The sequence below is a fragment of the Myxine glutinosa genome, chromosome 13, assembly GCF_964187855.1.
Source record: "Myxine glutinosa chromosome 13, kmMyxGlut1.1, whole genome shotgun sequence".
NCBI lineage: Eukaryota > Metazoa > Chordata > Myxini > Myxiniformes > Myxinidae > Myxine > Myxine glutinosa.
Genome location: NC_136273.1, coordinates 46698457 through 46704451, shown reverse-complemented (window position 1 = coordinate 46704451; position 5995 = coordinate 46698457).

Here is a 5995-nt window from a genome sequence, read left to right as displayed (position 1 = left end):
CATATGTTTGAAACAATATTTCTGCTGCTATTTCCAGCAAAGGCCCTCTAGCTAATGTGCATCAGCACCTGGGTGATGGTTTGGCTTCCATTGAGCCTTGTATGAGCACATCTTGTCTTGACTAGATTATGAAATGCTCTAATTTGGCACGGAATTATATCCTACAAATCTAGCTCTTCCACGAGCCTTGATTATGTATGGTAAACAAAAAGAAAACCGTATTGTTATGCTATTCTGAAGCTGATTTGATGTTTGGGCCTATTTGATTTGGATTGTGTGTGACTACTCGATTGTACGTGGAAAGCAGAGTCTTTGAATCGAGCGACACATTTCTGGCAAACGGTAAAATGTGCATCACCGTGCGCGACGCATCACTGGTATTACCTGCCGGATAAGTGGAAAGGGAATATGCCATATCCTTGCAGGAAATAATTTTCTCCTGTGAGCAGCAAGCCAAAGTTAAGTAGAATCACTGTCGAGGCATCTTCATGACGTGGCAAGGTGCCACCATGCATGGGTGATCAACCCCATCTACTCATTTTATCAGGGCTAAAGTTGGACTCTGAACCACTTTGCTGAAATTGCAGTTGAATTTAAAAAAACGAAAAAGTGAACTGGATCCCATTCGATGTTTTCTGCTTTGGCTCCTGTTTGATTGGAGGCCCTCAAGTTTACATCTTTCGAATGATGCTCAGCAGTTTTCCTGTTTTTGTGCCGCAAAAAAAAAAAATCTTGTTCTAATATTTGTCATTTTTTCCTGACACTGGGAGAGCATCCGTGCAAGAACATTCGTAGTTGGGTCTTTCAACTCTCCCTTGATATGCTTACGGATTTGGACCGGTTGCCGATGCTCACCTGTTTTTCATTTTCTCGTTGGTAGGAAGCAAAGCCATTCTACTTTGCATTGTTTATACACTTGATTACACTATTCATCTCTAGTTACCTTTTCTGCAAAATCCGTTTTATAAGTTTGATACTCACCCCTTCCAATTCAGTGCTCCATTCTCAAGCAATGAATTATTATTTTCCTTTGGCTCCCTCCAATCTGCCTGGAAGTCAACAAAAATCACTCCCATTCACAAGAAAGGTGAAAAAGAGTCTCTCAACTACACAATAGTAACCTTCCTTCAAATAAATGGAAAGTAGTGTTTGAATCCATCATCGCTGCTGAGGTTTTTCCTTCTTTTCAAATAGATGACTATTAATTTGGATTCTGTCCTGATCACGGAACTCTACATGCTGTTCGTTCTTCCTCCTGAATGGTTCGAGGCCAAAAATCTCAAACGAGGTCAATATCATGTCCTTGTGTATAGCTCGTGCATTCCATGCCACAATCTGGCATCCTATTCTGTTTGCCAAGCTCACCAATTGTGGCACACAAGGCCACATGCACCCGTTTTTGGCTTTGACTTGTTCCACTTGCGCAGTCATGTTGCAATCAATGGAGTCCTCCAATCTCTTCACAGTCTTGGCTGAAGTGCCCAAAGACAATATTTTGTATACTGTTCTTCTACCTCATGCACATGTACTTTCATCTCCGATATTCTGGAAAACTATTATTTATTTATTTTTGGGAAACCATGTCGAGGCTCATTGAGGAGCTGAAACATGGAACGGATCAAGACATGACCGTGCCATAGAAAGAGGGGAGAGAAGGGGCACACCAACAACTGGGTGAGTTGAGGGACAAGAAGGGAGACTTGAACAAATAAAGGATGGGTGGGAAGAATAAGGTCGCAGGGTGAACAAGGAAGATAGCTGCAAATTCTCAGGAAGGAAAAACTGGAAACTTGGAATGGCATGGGCTTGGTGATGGTTAATAGTTGTAGTTTGAGTGGAGGGTGATCTGAGATGGTGGTGAACAATTGTCTTAAAGCCTTGGAAGAAAGAATGAGATTGAGGAGACAAAGGAAGTTGATTCCACAGTTGGAAAAAAAATGGGAGCATAAGAATGGAGGTGACAAGTAATTCTGGATTTTTGGAGTTTCATCAGAAGAGGGTTACTGTCAAACCTGTGTATGACCTTCATATATCTGAGGGTAAAATGGAGGAGCAGATTGACTGGGCAGAGGGTGCAACACAGGAAATGATGTGGTAGAAGACAGACCATCGAATGACCTGTCTGATGTGAAAGTGAGAGACCCAAAGACTCAGCTTTATTGTGGGAGATTCCAATGATCTTTAAGGCCTTGGTTTCCCTGGCATCAAGCCGAGAAAGGTGTGAGGCAGGCGAGCCAGCCCAGAGGGGAGAGCAGCATTCCATCACCTGCAGATCTAGGCTTTGCAGGTGGATAAGAATTTGTATGTCCTGTCCTTTCGGGGAGACGGTGTGTGAAATTTGTCAAACGTATTCGATGTTTGACCAGCTTGTGATTACATTGAGGTCTTCAGAGAGGGAAGAGGCTACTGCATGCCTCTCTGAAGGATGACATTGTTACAACAGAGGGTGGAGTAATCAGCAAAGAGATAGAGGATTCCTCAGAGAGTCGGGCAGATGGTTGATGAAGATTAGGAATAGGATGGGGCCTGCAACCCTGCCTTGGGGCACTCCAGCCTTGATGGGGAGAGGAGATTAAATGGCTCCTATAGAGCACCACACATTTGCAATAGAGGAATTTGGTGTAGAGGAAATGAGTAATCAACATGTGGCGTTGGCCTTGGATGTTATAGGCAGAAGGTTTGGAGAGCAAGTGGAGGGGCAGGGGGTGGGGGCGGGGGGGGGGGGGTAAAGAGGGAGGGTGCCACACTATGAAATACTCTTGAGTCTAGATATATCTAGAGATTCATCCCTCATCTTTTATTTGACATTGAGGCCCTCCATTATTGGGAGAGTCGAAGCAGCATGTCCGTTGTTAACTGGCCTTGTCTGAATCTGAATTGATGATCTGAGATCAGGCCGTTGAGAAAAGGAAGAATTTCATGTCAACTGCGATGATGGATTCCATGACCTTGCTGATGATTGGAAGCAAGCTAGTAGATCTGTCGTGAAGAGTATCTGTTTTTGCACCTTGTTTATGTAGGGCAGTGATGTTGGCTGACTATGACAAGTGATAAGGTGAACAGGGCAGTAAGAGGTTGTGCAAGAGCAGCAAGTCGTTTTTAAGACCCCTGTGCTGATTCCATCCACACTAATTGCAAAGTCAGAGTTTATGGTTGCTGGAAACTTCTCCAGCTTCTTAGGTGAAAAAGATAAGAGCCCACGAGCAGTTAGGTGCAACTAGGTAGGGTTGAAACAGAGAGTGAGGGGTTGGGGCCAAAACAAATGGAAGCAAACAGAATTGAGGCATTCGGCCTTCTCACGAGCTGAGTCAGCTGTGGTGCCATTTGACGTGAGGGAAGGGATGGAAGTGGAACGTCCTCCAGAGACAGACTTACCAAAGTGCCACTAGGTTTTTGAAGGAGAATGTTATGATAGTTCAACCTTTACGTTGGCCAGATGTTGTTTTCTGGCTCTCCTGAGGACAGACACAGACTCGTTCTCCAACTGCCTCACCACAGGATTCAGTGTACCATGGGTGGGAGGAAGAGTAGGATAACTTAAGAAGAGACAATATGAGATGGATCTGTGCAGAAGAGAGAGCAGGTTTATGTGGAAGAATTCCAAGGCTGTGTTAATATCAGGAGCAGCAGATACAGGGGCCAGTCCTGAAATGAGATGATGGCTTGCAGTCCTTGCTTTATCTGGCAGAGTAAAATGCCAGACTCTCCGTTGTTGAGACACGTATCTGAGAATAGCCAGAGAGATGGTGACTGTCACAAGCATGTGTTCAAATGAACCAATTGGAGCTGAGGAATAGCAGGAGGCATGGGTGGGGGAAAGTTGGTCATCACCAAGTCCAGAAAGGAGGACTTGCCATTGGGATCTCCTGCAATGAGGCTGAATTAGTAGGCCTGTTGCTTTCAAATTGGGGATAGAGGCAGACCTGGACAAACTATGGGTGTGGGGAGGAATGAGGGGGTAGGAGAGTATACATAGGGTGAAGAAGATGAATACCAAAGGAAGTTCCAGCTCTCAGGAGGGAAAACTGGAAATTTGGAAGGAGGAGGGAGTGGGGTGGGGAGGGGGAGGGAAGAAAATGTAATGGTTTTGGATTGTGGGACGATGTGAGATGGCAAACAGCTGTCAAATGAAATTGAAGAGAATGTGGAAGTTGGTTCTACAGGTGGGAGAAAAGAGGAACGAATGACTGGAGGTGAGCTGTGATTCTGCATTTTGGGAGTTTAACCAGAAAGAGGTTTATGGTGGATTGTGCAGAGACTTGGGGTGGGTGGGGGTTATTGGGACAAAGAACAGACGGTACAAGGCCAGAAAGTAGGCGGTAGAAGACAGCGACCACCGACCTGTACGCGTTGAAGAAGTGATAGACCCATAGACTCAGCTTCAGCACAGGAAATTCCAATAATGTTGAAGGCCTTGGTTTCCACAGCATCAGGCTAAGCAAGGAGTGAGGCAGGGGAGCCAGTGAAGAGGGTATAGCAAGAGCGAGAAGGCAGGTGGATAGGAGTTGAGGTTTACGAAAGAAGGACTTTGTTCGGCGAAGGATGCCCAATCGGCGGCTGGCATTGGAGGTCAACTTTGAAATGTGGTTTCCCCAAGAAAGATCTTGGTTGATTGTGAGTCCCAGGAGTTTGAATTACTGAATTTGCTCAAGAGGATTGCTTTGAAAGTAGATAGGATGGTTTACCAGACGGAGAGACATAGTGAGAGTGAGAGATTTGTCAGGATTCAAGAGAGGGAAGAGGATGCAGCCTGACTGTCTGGAGGACGAAGGATGTCATGAAGGAGGGTAGACTCATCAGCAAATAAACTAGAATGGCACTCAGTAGATACCATACCTCCGCCAGGTGAACAGTTTACGTTTTGTATCCCAAAGTATACCAGAAAATCCCAATACAGAATCACATTTAATCAAAATCATCCGTCCACAACTTTTTGAGATATCCTGCTACATATCATTTTTGGCCCTTTCTCCCAATGATGAAGAATCACTTTAAAATTATACTAGCCGGATCCAGATCCAGATCTTCACCAAAATCAAATAGATTATTCCTTGTCAGAAATGAAAGGATTCCGGTGAGTGCCACACGATATCTCAGTAAGCCATGTATGGAGTTGGTCTTGGATGCCATAGGCGTAGAGTTTGGAGATTAAGGCAGAATTGTAGACTATCAAAAGCACAAGATTTTTGTCCTATTTGTTGAATCCACGTCCAGTTCCAGAGCCTGTTCTAACCCACTCTTCGCTCCAGAGCTTCAAGCAGTTGGTGCATCACCATCTATTGTCAACCCAAATCCCAAGCCATGATCTTTTTTTGCCTTGTCAGCTCACTCTTCCATAACTGTAGTTTTTGTATATGTATAGTGTTGGGCATATTATCATGTGTGGTGTGTATAAAGAGATCCTAGTTGATAGTAAAACACAGCTGTCCAATGAAAATGATTCTGCTCATTCTACATGTTCGAGTACAATTGGTCTATGAACCTACATGGTGCAAGTTGTTCTCTGTGGCTGTTTGTGCTATTTAACGAGTGGGCCTACCATCCAATACCCGCTCCCGATTCCATCCCCAGGCCTTGCACGACGTCATCACTGGATGCGGAAGGTGCCCCGGCGATGTCACGTGCTGGAGAATGTTATTTATTTGGCATGGGGGCGGTCGGTGTACTTTGAATGTAGCTCTACTTGTTTGTCCCGGCGATCTCAGCCATCCTTTGAGTTGGGAAGCTGAAATTTGAGCACAAGAGTGAGCACGTGCTTTGGCAGAAATATATATATATATATTTAATAATTTAATTTTTTATTGATTACTTCATTATTATCGATTTATTAATCCCTTATTTATTTCCTTTCTCATCTGGGCATTGATGATGCTGATATTTGGACACAATGACCAAGTGATTTGGCTGTAAAGGGTGTTTTTGATTTATTGATTAATTATTCAATTTTTCGATTAATTAATTTTCAAAAAGTTACAGATTCGGATGAAACAGTGGT